This window comes from Haemorhous mexicanus, chromosome 2, assembly GCF_027477595.1.
Source record: "Haemorhous mexicanus isolate bHaeMex1 chromosome 2, bHaeMex1.pri, whole genome shotgun sequence".
Taxonomy (NCBI): Eukaryota; Metazoa; Chordata; class Aves; order Passeriformes; family Fringillidae; genus Haemorhous; species Haemorhous mexicanus.
The window spans coordinates 17,069,843-17,084,898 of record NC_082342.1 but is presented as its reverse complement, the minus strand read 5'-3'; the positions used below and the strand labels follow the sequence as shown (position 1 = coordinate 17,084,898).

The 15,056-nt window shown below is 40.1% G+C and overlaps 1 protein-coding gene across 22 annotated transcripts in view; it reads right to left on the bottom strand.

Moving 5' to 3' along the window:
* ZPLD1 (zona pellucida like domain containing 1) overlaps window positions 1–15,056 on the bottom strand; it is a 145,336-nt gene that overhangs the window by 40,643 nt on the left and 89,637 nt on the right. The window contains exon 7 of one of the 22 annotated variants that reach the window (XM_059836939.1): window positions 980–1,040. The exons of the other annotated variants lie outside the window; for them this stretch is intronic. The gene's annotated coding sequence lies outside the window, so the exon portion shown is untranslated. The remainder of the gene's footprint in view (window positions 1–979; window positions 1,041–15,056) is intronic. 22 annotated transcript variants of the gene reach the window in all.

Sequence of the window (15,056 nt, the reverse complement as noted above, 5' to 3'; positions counted from 1 at the left end):
AACTCTTGCAAAAATAATCTACAACTGCAACAACTAATGATTATAACAATCTTTGAACAGATGCATCAGGATGTGATCTTGTATCTGTTTTAAAGCAGTATATCCACAGACCACAACTATACTTGTTGCTTACAGCTTAAGCTAGCACAGGGGAAGGGAGATCATAAACAATGCCTACTGGTTTTACACTTTTTCTAAACAGTCCACATCATTTTCAGCTTTACTTCCAAACAAAAGTAACTGCTATTGCTTTTATTGTTCTATGCAAGAAGCTGCTCTCTTAAGATGAAAGCCTGCTACTTGCAAGACAAATACATTTGGGAAAACAATTCTGCTTTGGAGAGTTTACTGTCTGTTTTAATTCCAAACATTTTAAGTGGGAATAAAAATAGCATATGGAAACAACATAAAACATAATGCACTAGTTAAAAAAATCCCACACTAAAATGCATTTTTCTTAAATAAATAACATTTTCAATTCTCTTTCAGCTTTGTATTTCTATTTTCTTTCAGCTAAAGCTCTGGTTAAAGAACTTTAACTAGATAAAGCACTGTCTATAAAATCCATTGACAATTATACAATCCTACATTTGTGCCAGAGACTGCATAAACACCCAGATGACAGCACCTGTCCCAAAAGCTTAGGAGTTATATTTGCAGTCCACGAGAACATGTGGCTTGCAGACAGGACATCCAGTGGAGCCATGAGACCCCACACAGCAGCAAGAGAAGCTGTGGTGCTTGGGCCCTTGTCTTGAAGCAGCAGGGAAAACAGGCCAGATAATTCCCATCCCCAGCCACAAACCCAGCCCCTGCTCCCAGCCTTTCCATGTTCTTTCCTGTCACATTGAAGCATCTTTTCTGGGAATGGAAGAGAAATGGTTTAGACCATAAGCAGATGTGTTCAGGCCTTAACATAACAAAGCCTTAATAGAAAGAGGAGCAGGTATATTTAGAGATATTTGCTGGGATTTCTTACCTGGCTTGAGAGGAAGCAAAATAATGAAGATAATAGTTTCAGTTTTAAGCAGGACACATCACTGATTAAAGGAAAAGGGAAAAGGCAACATATTATCAGTACTGAATGAGGAAGGAACTGTAACATCTAAAGCCACAAAGGATCTTGCAAGGAGCACAGACACAAGTCAGAGGAACTCAGCAACAAGTGAACAAAAGAAACAGGCAACACTGACACAGCCAGCTAAAACTTTCACATCCTAGAGGAGTACAAGCAGAGCATGAATACACTCAGCAAGCCACCAGACAATGAGGCAGAGCCCCCATCTCTGGAACAAGAACAGAGTGCAATGACAAGAGTGGCCTCATCTGCTTGCACAACGAGGAAAACAGAGATTTCACAGAAGGGAGCTGCAGTACTTAGACAGTGCCTAGAGATAATCACATTAACACAGATCGATACACTGGGTGTGAACACCAATGTTTGAAAGTAATTACTTACAGAATTCACTTACTTCTACTTATACTCACATTGTTTCTATGCACACACTAAACTGTAACATTTTATTACTTTATTTCAAAAATCTACATTAATAGTACTAGGCAAGGGCTCTCAGCTTGTAAATAACTCATATTGGGATAAAATGAGTTCCATAATGTCATTATTTTGAAAATATTATGAACTATGAGCAAGAGAGGAACAAAAATTATTATCAGCATAAATACTTGGGCCAGATTTATAATTCATAACTTTGCAGGGACAGATGACCTTGTGGGTAGGTTCTTTTGCAGTAGAGATGCTTGTTCTAGGGATATAAAATGTCATGCAATTAATGATGTGAACAGAGCTAGATTTTAATAAGTTTCATCTGAGCTCATTTATTGACTTAGGTTAGCATGGTACATTTATGAAGAAGTATGGGAGCTAAAACACACCTATAGGAGTAACAATTAGGTCACACAATTTTCCCATGCCCTTAAGAAAAAGGTTATCAGCCAGCCTAACACTTCAGACCACTTAAATTTTCTATCTAAATATTTGTATTAGGAAAAATATGGGCAGAGACTTTGCTGAGACTTCAGTCTATTTTTATGCATGTGCTTTCTTATTGTACTAGTAAATAGTTGATGAAGTAGATTTAGTGGCTCTACTAAATTAGGGTGTCTTATATTTACATGATTATTTCATTACCTGTACCTTTAAGTCATTTATCTGGGACAAAAACTTCCTCAGCTTAGATCCAGACTAAGGCCTTTTAAACACTAAGTAGGAGCACAGTCAGCTGGAAGTGCCCATATGTCTTGTGTAGATCAGGACAGAAGGATAAGTGTTTGGAAGCATGCATAGAGGGCAAAAAAAAAGTGTGTAATCTACAAGCAGCACTGGTACAGACAAATCCAGTACTCTGAACAATCCTAGCAACACAATCCAGTACTCTGAAAAGAGGGAAGCAGGAATGTTATGTGATATAGGCAGTTAAACAAGATTGTTACTACTGTCCACAAATTCACCTTTCCCAAGACTTTCCATTTTTAGCACATCAGCTTTGGTCACTGCCACAAGCATCCCCCTTCTTCCACAGGAGAACAAAACACAAAGGAATCCGCAAACACTGAAGAATATCCTGATGGCAATCATGTTGAGCTGATCACAGACCTCATGTGGTTTTTATGTTTCCATGACACACAAAAGCTTCTATCACTGACCTACATCAATTTAGCTTCCCATTTTACTGCAACATATTAATGTAACCATTCTTCTCTTCTCCACTCAGGAGATGCATACAGGAGACTACACTGAAGGGCGAGATGTTGTGTTAAGGTGGGTAACATGAATAAAATTTGTATAATTCCTCCCTAATTTTAAAATTGTCATAGAAAAAGGAAAAATAAAAAGAAGGTTCCACCAGTCCTGATTTTTCAGGATAATAATTTCTCCATGCTTTTATACAGCAGAACAAATCCAAGCCATTCCCAGCCTTGCTCCAGCACCTCTGAAACAGTCCTGCATTCAGGACTGTTAACAGTCATTAACATCTCGCTAAAAATCTTTCATACCACCAGCACATTTCAGGTTTGTAAAGAAGCATTCCATAGTTGAAAACCCAGTTTCTTCAAGTGCTGCATGTCTGTCAAAGGAAATGGCATATGTATCATGTTTTAGACCCCACTGTGCAGAAAACCACAGTTATTATACTACTAAAGGTCTTGGGCCATCATGGCATTGTTTCATTATGCTCTGCAAGCAAGATATCAAGGAGATATTTTCTGTCACAAGCTACCAGAAATACTAACATTATTTCCCCTGTAGAGCTAACACCTTGGATAAACAAAGAGACAAATGGTTTCCAGGACCTGATTCCTCAGGACAGCACTGACAAAGACCCACAGTATCTCTGGGCACCTGAGTCACCCAGTGTCAGGCAGCAGCAAAGGGCCAGCTGCTCGCCAGGGCAAGGCAGCCACCAGCCATGGTGCCCTCAGCGCCAGCTCCCAGGGTCTGGGGACAAGAGGCAGACCTGGTCATGGGATTCATCAGTGGCCCTGGACAAAACAAACAAGGAATCAGATCCAAGGCCCCTCTGGAAGCCACAGGCAGGACCACACAGAGCTCTGTCCCAGACCCTGCTGTGAGCCAGGCAGTGATGCCACCATGCTCACCCAGCCAAACAGAGGTGGGGAGGGGCTCTCACAGTGGAACAGGGTGATTTTCCACCCATTAGCCACAGATCTGGACCTTCCTTTTCAGCAACATTCAAGGAAATGAGCCTGTTTTCCTGCTGCCTTTCACTGCAGCTGCTCCCCATGCCTCCCTGAAAGGCAGCAGGGCTCACATGGCCATGGGGCATGGCTGCTCATGCATGGGAGATGCAGGAGCCCATCATCCCAAGGACTGAACACAGCACAGCTGCTGGCCTGCTCCCAAATTTAAGATGCTTATTTGTCTCATCAAGCAAATACATAAAGATGCACCTCTAAGACTGTGAATAATGTTTGGTTTTATCAAGCATCCAAAAGTCCATCTTAGGAATTAGCTACTCTTAATTTATTTTGATTTCTTTGTTCAAATTATTGAATAAATAGAAATATTCTTTCTTGTCTTATATACACCAGAAGGATTTAAACACACCAATTGGGTGTGTAATTAGTCAGCATAACAAGGAGTCCATGACCAGTGTCATGGACTCCTTGTTATGCTGACTAATTACCCCAGTTACCAGCCTCCAGATGAATACTCTACTCCATCATCCATTTATTTTCAGTGGCAAAGTACCTATGCCAGGGCCCTGGAAATGCTCTCACAGGAACCAATTTAACAGGGTCATTGTACCATGTCAAGTGTTCTTGCTGAGAAGTCTCATTGTTGGAGCTGTCACTAAACACCTCCAGGAAAAACAAACACCAATGAAGCAAAGGCACAGTAGAGGGAAAACACCACCAGCAAAAATATCTCATATGAAAACTGGTATTGTTCCAAACCCTGCAAAGTACCAAAGCGTAGAACCATCTACATCTAATGGCAGGCAGAAAACAACCAGCATCACAATTTGTAAATGCCAAAACCAAAGTTCTGAGTCCTCTGCATCATGTTGCATAGCATGAATTCAGTTATTAGCATCTCCACCACAATCAGAAACATTCGGCCTCAGAACAGCATAAATCTGACTTCTAACTTCAAATCTGTATTGAAGACCAGAGGAGCCCCTGTGATGTTCTAGTCTGAGCTTTTGCACAACAGAATGCCTCCCTCGCTCTTCCTATTTCAGGTTCTGACTCGTGCTTGAAAAGTTGTTGGGTTTCTTTTATTTTGTTCTGTAATCTAAGTGCTGGCAGAAAAAAATGGTAGTCAGAGCTTTAGATCAATGGCCAAAAGCAGGTTTGATCTATGCATTCCCTTTAGGAATTTATTCACCTTATATAAATGGCACAAGTACAGAAACAACTGTCCTTCCTCTAATACAATCTTTCACAATCAGCTTTGAGAACAACAGTCCCCTTAAATGGCTATCCCAAACGGTACAATATTCATCAAATACTCCAATGATCAATATCAAATTTGTAATTAGATGAACACTAACAAACACACAATGCTTAGTCATACATTATTAGTGGGGTAAGGCATGCCACCCTTAGTCGTACCTCATTAGCGGTTTATTACGTCTCTGGTTTAAGTTCCAAATCAGCAGAGAAGCTGAGTGTGGCCAAAGACACAAATGGCAGAACATACACCTTTGATCAGAAGAAATATCTCTATTTTGAAGGGACTGAACATGACACTGCCCCCCCCCCCCCCCCCAAAAGACAAAATAAATAAAATCAGTTGGCAACAATTAAGATGGGGACAGAAGCATGCTATGTAAAGGAGAGAATTTTTTTTATCTCAGGCAAAAGTTAGTCTAACAAAGCTCAGACCTCAGAAACAAGTACAACTTCTGGATGGAACAGTTTTCCTTTGTCAAAGGGAGAGGCTCAAGCAGAAAGGTCTCCCTACAGTTTTTGCTTCTGACCCTAGAATCTGAGAATTTTGCCTAATTGAGAAGCATTAGAGAAGAATTTATTGTATAGCCTTATTTAAATTTACTCTGCAAACCACAGCATCATATTTTCAACTGCTGACAAAGTGTTCATAATGCTGATTGGTCTTTACAGCAACAGAATATTGTCTGCTGGATCTAGCAGCACTCACTTACTCCAAATCTTTTTCAGGCACTAGCTATTAAGTGCTTCAGCTCTATGGAACAGATAAGAGTTCAGACACACACACAAAAAAAGGAAATAATTACAAAAGGGAAGCAAAATTCATGTTCTTAGAGACCAAAAAAGATGAGATGAAAAAAACCTGATTCAAAAAATTGTACTTGATTATGAAATACCAAGATATTTGAGGCTCAGATAGCTTAAATATATAATGAACAAATATCCTGAATTTTGATACACTTTATCTTGTAGTAGAATTGGGAAAATTAACTAGAAAAATCTTACTGCATTTGTTCTTGTTTAAATTTCATTAACTTCTAGGTACAACTGTGTTCTCAAGCAGGCAGAATACATGAAAAGAACAAGGATTCAAAATGCAAAGAAAAGCCCTGCCAAGCCTCAAAATTAATTCTGCAAACTCAAAAGCACTTGTCAAAACATGCCTAATTTACAATGCTATACTATCTTTCCACTGAAAGACTTCCATATGATAGAACTACAACAACTGGCACTAGTAGCCTCACAAGAGAAGGCTGATACTTTATTCAATTTTCTTAAATCAGGATCTTCCAAACACCATTGGAGTTATACACATAATACCACACATGTGGTGAACAGCAACAGCTCCAGACAGAATTCTGGCAGCTGCATTAACTAGAAAGGTACTTTAAAGGTTACTTTAGATTTAAATTTCTTGGATAAAAATCACCATATGTTCAAGCAGCTGTTTTGAAGGCCAAGTTCTTCATATTCAGGTTCCTTTCACATTACAATCTATTGAAAAAAATCTAAACTGTGGTCAGTAAAGAGCATGCATTTCTTTACATACAAATATATGGTTGACAACAGCCAATTACATAAACTGATTAGCTGTATATAACTATACAATGTAAATACATATCAAGTACAAGCTCACATGAATAGATTTCCAAGTGTTTCTTGTGCATGGCAGCCACTGCTAACACATCCTTGTAGTTTCATAAGGGTATTTGCTTTCTGTTATTTCAAAGAATAAGAAAGCATAGAATCTCCAGAGAAGCACCAGCCCACCTCTATCAGCTGACATAGGCCTTTAAATACCAGGGAAAATCTGTTCAAGTAATGAAATAAGCACAGAAACATACCCCCCAAGTATTAAACTTCTACTGAATAGCAGATGAGTGTGGTTCAGTAGCCGGGTATTCCTTTAAACCCCACATCACTGGGCTGGAGATTCACTCCTCATCTCTTACTCTCCACACTTATTTCACAGCCTTAACACTCTTTTAATGTAGCTGTTTCTTGGTGCTGTGAAAACAAGCATGTATGCATTCAGCTGCACTGAGCAGAAGATTCATACCCCAGGTGAGAGACAACTTGAAATTCCATTCCCACTTCATAATTACAGCACACATAAATGGAACAAAACATGAAGCAACTTTCCACTCCACACAACACATGGCAATCCTATATCATCAAAATGTATTCAAGGAAACAGAGCACTAAAAGGACCGAAGTACATCTCCATTTGTCAATATGTTTACAATGCATTCTCAACAGGAGGGCTCATCATGCTCCTCTAGCAGCCCTTTTATTTTGATTGCTATTATTATTGTCATTATTACAATATGTTTTTCCCAGCCTGGGCTTGCAGCACAAGCACTGATTGATGAGATAGCCCTGCCCAAGCAGAGAAATGATAGCTGTGCCACATGCCAGCAAGAAATGACACAGCCTTTTTGTAATCTGAAGTGTCTACAGCCATAATTATTTGCCACAAGGTGTGAAGGCTGTACTATAGTCTTGGCACCTCTACAGGTCTTTCCCCCGTTTTTCCTTAGAAGTAAAACAAAACTCCACAATGCTGTTCACCTGCAAGATAGGCAGAGAAAGGTGTTTATGTCACACCTCATATAAGCGCCCAGTGTTTCATTATTTATAAGTTCCCCTCCAACAGCCAGAGCAACGGACAGCTTCCTTCCACTCCTTTTTCCTGCTCCTAAACACAGAAGACAAAGCCAACATTTGCAAGGCCTTTCCCAAGGCTTTTCAAGATGCTTGCAAAGAGAGGACAATAGTTCCTTCCACAAGGAAAGGAGGAAGGAAATATTACCTCCTGTGTGAGTAGGTTTTCACAGCTCTCCCACTCTCCCTGCTGGTCTCATGCAATTCAGTGCAAGCTGAGTGCCAGCCAAAGCAGATGATTGCTTCCATGGGAAGATCCTAGCCCCAGAGATCCAGAACTGGGAAGGTATCTACTGAGTTCAGACAGGCACTCAGAACCTGAACTATCAGGGCTGACACCCACAGACAGCATTTCTTTTTTTCCCATCAGCTAATGGGAACTGGGCCAGATGGGTATCTTCAACCCACTGAGGGACCAGGCAAAAGCCCTGTCAAGAAGTGGACAAGATGGGGCCCTCTGCAAGCTCTCACAGGGAAAACAAAAAGCAAAAAAGTGAGAAACACTGTCTCTAACGCAGCAGGGACACTGCAAGGCAAACCCCCAATCATGTTTTCTTTCCACTGCTTATCTTCAAGCCATATTCATGCTTCACACTTGCCTTGTATATGATGGTCAAGTTTTGGCCTGAAGCACATTCTTCAAGTCCATTGATTTCATCAAACAAATGGAAAATAAATATCTGCTTTCATGCCTACCAACAGGGGCTTATACAAACAACATTTCAAATCAAAACTAGACTAATTAAAGTTACAAAATGTTTGCTATATACTTATTCCCTGTTAAGAGTATTGCTCCATAAAACCTAGTAACATGGTGAAACAAGTATGCCATTAAATGTAATAATCAACTACTTTGAATTTGAAAAAATCCAGCATATCATTTGTCCCATTCATTCCTAGAAACAGTGGTGATGATTGTACACTATTTTTTGTTTATTTATTTCAACATCTCCCATGATTAACCTCCATATATTCAGGCAGTCTCAGTCTCTGCACACAAGAAAAATTCATTAATCACTAATTTCATTCTGCCTACAGACAACATCAGCCTCCCCTAGCAAGCTAAATATTGATGCCCATCATTTGGCTACTTTTGGCTACCGAAAGCAGTACTTTAGAATTTCAAGATGCTTCATCTGGTTTGATTTTATATATATATTGTTGTTGTTGGTTGGTTGCTTGCTTTGGTTTTGTTGAGTATAGAGCTGAAAATCTGCAAGATTCAACTTTCAAAATCTGAGTATTAATCAGGTATGTGGAAGGTGTTATGTTGCAAACTGTGGAGATGGAAGAAGATCAAAGAGGAACAAGTGCTGGCCATGGGGCCTTCACCTTCATTTATTTCTTTGTGTTAGGATATAGGCTTCACATGATATCCATGGCTCTCATTCCTATGAAAGCAAATAAAATGAGAAGAAGAGGCGAATTCCCTTCACAAATGAGTGCCACTCAAGCCAACATATGATAAAGGAGTGTAGCAAGTTTTCACTGACTTCCTTTAAGTGGTTCCTGATTAATTGCTTAGAGAGTCACAGATAAAAGCCAAGACATGAAATAGGTGGCAGCATGTTAGGGCATAAGTGGTCTACTGGGAATCAGAATGAACCCCAAATAGCCATGGGGGTTGGACAGTGACATTTTAGCCATGTCACTGTATAGCAAGAAAGTTAAAACTAGGAACTTGCAAATAGCTGATATTCAACTTAAATATCTCAAAAACTCCAGTTTTAGTAAGTCCAGTAAAGTTGAAAGTAATTTAGAAATGGCATTATCTTAATTCTGAAGTAATCTGAGAAAAGACAGCAGTAACTGAGCAGAAAGACATTGAGTTACTTCAATATTCCTAATCTTTTTATCTTCTTTTTTAAAATATAACAGAGGACACCAACTCTTCCTTAGTTTCAAACATAATTCTATTTGAAAAGCAAAAAAGAAGAATAAGAGTAGTTTCAAACATCATTCTGCTTTGAATTATCACACAGAACAACTCTTACATTAGTCTTGGACTAATACAGTGAAATATTTGGATGGCAATCTGTCATTTTCCTGTGACCAGTGAGGGCAACTGCTGTTGTGTCAAACTGCTCTCATGTAACCTGTGCACCCCAAAGAGTGGTCACAGCACAGTGCTGCAGTCCAGCTTCTTGCACAGCTGCAAGGGCACCTAAAGACAACAGGATTCTGGTACTAAGGAACTGGCAAGACAGGTAAATGCAGGGCTTTTCTCCTCAGCTCCCCCACTCCTACAGCCTTCTGTGAGTCCTACACACATGGATCACACACCCACACCCCAGTCCTTTACCTTGCCCATACTCATTTAGGCACCTCTGCATCAGCTGGAGCCCACAGGAGCACTGCTGAAGTATCCATCTTTGTCAGTATTGTGACAAAAATAACATTGGACAACAAACCACGACTGCACCCTGCTGTTAGACTGATAGCTGGCCTTGCAAGTATTCTTGCTCCTGTGCTTATGATCCCCTGGGAGCATTTATGGGAGACTGAGTGCTGGAGAAAACATGAAAGTACAGAGCAGCACATTCACTGGAGGAACTGGATAAGATCAATAGTATTCGTATCTACTCTGCAGTAAATGAGCTGCTACCTATGGCAGTCCATACACTTGGCACAAAAAAAGGTAACTAAGATAAAGATGTATACCTAGAAACCCTGCATTATTGATTAGGAGCACTCATTTAACAACTGTTTCTTTGGGATTGTCAAAACTGATGACCCAAAGTAAAGTGCTCACTTCTGAGGCAGTATGTATTGATAAAAGCATAAACCAATAATGCTATTTATATTTCTGTTTTCTCTACAGTGCTATTTAATGACCCGTGGTAGTTCTTAAAAAGGTTATTTTAATTACTCAGATCTTATTTCTTTAAGAAGAAGTGTCCTTTGTTGGCAGCTCTTCTAGCTTGGAAAGGTGGAGAAGGAAGATAAGCAGGGAAAAAAGACAGAAATAGACCCAGTCCATTTGTGGAAGTCCATGGGAAAAATCTATGTCAGTAGGTTTATGTACTTGTGATTAAATATACCATTGCATTGTCTATATGGAGAGTAATTTTGCATATGGAACATTCCAGGCAGTCAGGACAGTTCTCAAACAACTTTAATCAACCAATGACCAGAACTAGAAAAGGGTATCTAAACCCTGTACCTGTATGGTACATGGAAAAGTTCTCTGGGCAACTTGTGCCAGTGCTTCATGACCATCAGATTAAAGAACTTCTTACTAATATCTCATCTAAGTTTCTCCTCTTTTAGTTTAAAACCATTTCCCCTTGTCCTCTCGCTATATGCACAAGTAAAAAGTTGCTCTCCCTCTTTTTCATAAAGCCCCCTCTAGGTACTGGAAGGCCACAATGATACCTCCTTGGAACCACCTCTTCTCCAGATTGAGCAATCCCAACTCTGTCTCTCCTCACAGGGGAGGTGTCCCACCCCTCTGATCATCCAGACCTCTGGGCTCACTCCAATCTTTCTCATGCCGAGGACCCCAGAGATGGATGCAGTTCTCCAGGTGAGGTTCCCACAATGACAGAGTAGAGGGGAGCATCACCCTCCTACACCTGCCTTTGGACCACCTACTGTCCAGGGTGTGGTTCACTTTCTAGGCTGTGAGCACACAGTGTGGGCTCATGTCCAGAATTTTATCCATGAAAAGACCCTAGTGCTTCTCTACAGGGCTTCTCTCAATTCCCCTACCAGTCTGTGCTCATGTCTGAGATTGCCCCAACACAGATGCAGCACCTGGCTCTTGGTCTTGTTGAACCTCACAAGGCTCTTGAAGGCCCACTCCTCAGGTTTGTCCAGGTCTGTCTGGAAGGCACCCCTACCACCCCTGAAGCAACAAGAGCCAATAAGGGACATAGAAAATAAAACTGAATGGGTAGTCTAAGTATAAAAAGAAGCCTGTTTCACTTATTTGGTTAAAAACCCCACATGCCTGGTATTTTTGATCTCAAGCCAAATAGCAAGACACATATCCCAATCACCACATTTAATCCCAAACAAATACGCTTTGTTGCCTAAGCCAATGGCTAATTGCCAATTTGTTTCATGAACAAAACCTGACATAGAAAACAGAACCCAGCTATTAAGAGTAGAGGGCTACAAAAGAATGCAGGTAACTTTAAGTTTAAGGCAGAACTGCTCTGCCAGCAAGCATCAAGGCGCAAAGCAAAATCCCACCTTCTTTATCTCCTCTTTTGAATCTAACTTTTTTGCAGCTGGTTATCTCCCTCAAGGGAAAATGTATTCCAAACATTTAAGGGCTCTTACAAAAGGCCAGCACTGATCTCTGTTCTTGAATAATACCCCAAATGGACCCTCATTGGTAACACGATAACAAAATCAGTGTTTCAGTCAAAAGAGAAGAGTCTTTCTGCTCCTCTGTTCTTCTCTTTTTGTGCATTGATATAAAGATCAGAGTCACCAGCATGAATAAGATTTAGAATTCTGATGAAAATAATAAGAGATACTAAACACTTTCTGGCCCTCCCAAATTTGTATTCAACCTCTCCCTTTGTTAAAGCTGTAATCACACTCCCATCGGTATTCAAGGGATTTATGCAAACAAGGTCTCTTCTGTCAAAAATCATAGCAATTTAATGCAGTCACAGCCTGTTGGGTTGTGTAGATTACTGGCACCAAAGACACAACTTAGTATTCTGATGTGTGTCAGCTCTCTATAATACAGGTCAGATGGTCTTAGTAGACTCCTCAGCCATTCTAGCATAATATACTGCATCCACATGCAACAGAACCAAGGGAAAAGTAACAGAAGGTGACTTGAAGCCAAAGTCATAAGGAAATGTAACAATTAAGCTAAAACTCAACCAGTTCCTTAATTTAAAGGACAGTATTTGCTGAATATCCTAAATTTGCTCTCCATGCTCATAGATGCTTTCATCCATTGCTTAGGGGTGGACGCAAATAAATAAAAGCCTGCTGTCTTTACCTCTGTGCAAGTGCTGTTTGTGCCTATTACACATCCACCTTGTACACCCAACACCCAAAGGAGAAAAAGAAGTCCATTACGAAGGTTCTAGACACGGGACTTAGCTCGTTAAATCCAGCTGGAAAAAAATCAACACTTAACGCTCCAGTGGCTTTCTGCCTGACATTCTCATGTGTAATACCAGCTCCTCCATCCCTCAGGGCCATATCCTGCCTCCCCTGGGCAAGCTGTATACCTTATTTCAGTGGGCACAATTTAATCACTTGAAATGACATGGACACAGTCTAGCCATGACCTGCCCCCATCACATTATTAACTATAGACAAATCTGGGCGTGTTAGAGAAATTCTACCTGCACTTGCACAGGGCATCACGTCTGTGCTCAATGCCACCTTTTCAAGAACAAAGAATGGATTTCTCTTCCCGGCTTAACACTTTTTTCTAAAATCAGTTTGATGTTCTGAGAGAAAAGGGGGGGAGCGAGAGTTGATTAAAAGCCGTGATGAAATGCCGGCAATAGAGCGGAGTACCTGCAGTGCTCTGTCACCTCCACCCACTTTCTCCTCAGGCAACCAATGGCCATTACAGCACCAGGGCAATCTCTAATTGGATGCATTCTGGATACAGTTTCTGATCAAAAATACACATTACAAAAAAAAAAAAAGCCATTCCCAAAGCAGGTTTTAATTTAGGCATCATATTACCAAACACCTCACAGGCGTGATAACTTCAGCAACTTCCCTGAGTAAAAGAACAATAAGTTAAGATCTGTATGAATACTATATATAAAAATTTAATACATATATATGTATATATTAAAGTCTCAAAATACAGAGACTGCCTTTGATCACGTGGACCTCTTTTGCATTCACTTTCCAATGTGTTTATGCCACCAAGTCATGCTAGCAGATACGGTTGAAAAAAAGGATTTAAGGATTTCATTAAGAATTTAAGAATTTCATTAAGAATTTAAGAATTTATTTGCAAAAAACAAGTGTTACACTTAAGCAGATCTTGGTGCCAAGATGACTGTACTGCTCGTGTATTTTCCAAAGGAGAAAAACAAGATTCTATTTGCAGGATGAATGCCTGATTGTGTATTATTTACTCAACTGTAGTACATTAATAGCTGGTTGCAAATAAGGACATTGAGGTATATTTAGCACATAGCCTTAGTAGAGAGAGCTCATTCTGCCAAGTGAATTGGGGCCAAACACTTGACTTAGTATTATTCAAATCTAAAGGGACCAGAAGTAAATCAGGTTCTATTCCTTACTTCATTCCAGTCCTTATCTCCCCTCCTCAAACACATGACATGCATAATCCAAACACGGCATTCAAAAATGAGCCTCATTATGTATAAAATGAGCCACATTAGAGAAATCCACAGAAGTGGATAAAAAAAGGTGATGCTCATCCTTTTTTCATGTTGATTTACAGCTCCTTCGAACAAAATTCTCATCTGCGTTCTGTGTCCAAGGGCTGCATATTACTGGTCTCCTCACGGGCTGCTCAATGCACTGATGTGATCTAAATAAATCAACCACTAAAACACACAACACAACAGCTGGTGTCTGTCAAGAGATGTTATTTGGCCTCACAGTATAGAAATGCCTTCTTCAAAGAGAAATAAAAAGTTTAGCTGGTTTTCCGTATTAAGTGCCTTTTCTAGAATTACAAAACATGAATCAAATCCTGCAAACTTGCATTCTCTTCACAAGTGTTGAGAGATGGCGGGAGCTCTGCCTATCAAGTGCCCTCATCTCTTTGTATTTATACTGCCTTCATAGGACCCTGAAACCTCAATATTCATCTACTTGGCCTCAGTTTAGCTGCAGAAGTTCCAGCTGCTTTTTAACATTCAGTCTAATTAGGGACACAAAAGAAGTTTCCTTAGAAGTGTAAGTTAGCTTCAGTGGTGAATAAGATGTTAAAGAGTAGGTGATGGACTCTCTAAAACAGCTTCTCTGATCTTCCAGTACTTCTTTCAAGATCCTAGCTGGTCTGCACCACTATTAACCTCCCTCCACACTGAGAATTAGCTATTTATTCTCAGCCTTTGTTCCTTCTCTCAAAGGGCCCCCTCCTCTCACACTTTAACCAAGAATTCTCAGCCATCTTCTATGAATGTGTATAACAAAAGCCTTTAGAAAGTCAAAATAAATTATATCCACTGGATGGGATACAGAGAAGCCCCTATTTTGACCATTTACAGCACCCTTTGAAAAACGTGATCCTGACGCAATGCTGTTTTTACTGCAGTCTTATGAGTTGACAGTGGTGTTAAGAGCATATCCAAACGACCTCTGCAGCCTCAAATCTTTCTCTCTAGCACTAGCAAAAAGCATGTTCTTTGTCCTTGTGGTGTTCCAGCAAAGTAGTTTCATATAGCTTCAGTCTTTAGCACAGAGCATTCCAGCACTTTATCTTATAATTGAGAAATAGTTCCTCCTGTCCCAGGATCTCTGTCAAAGAGGTACAACAAGGAAAA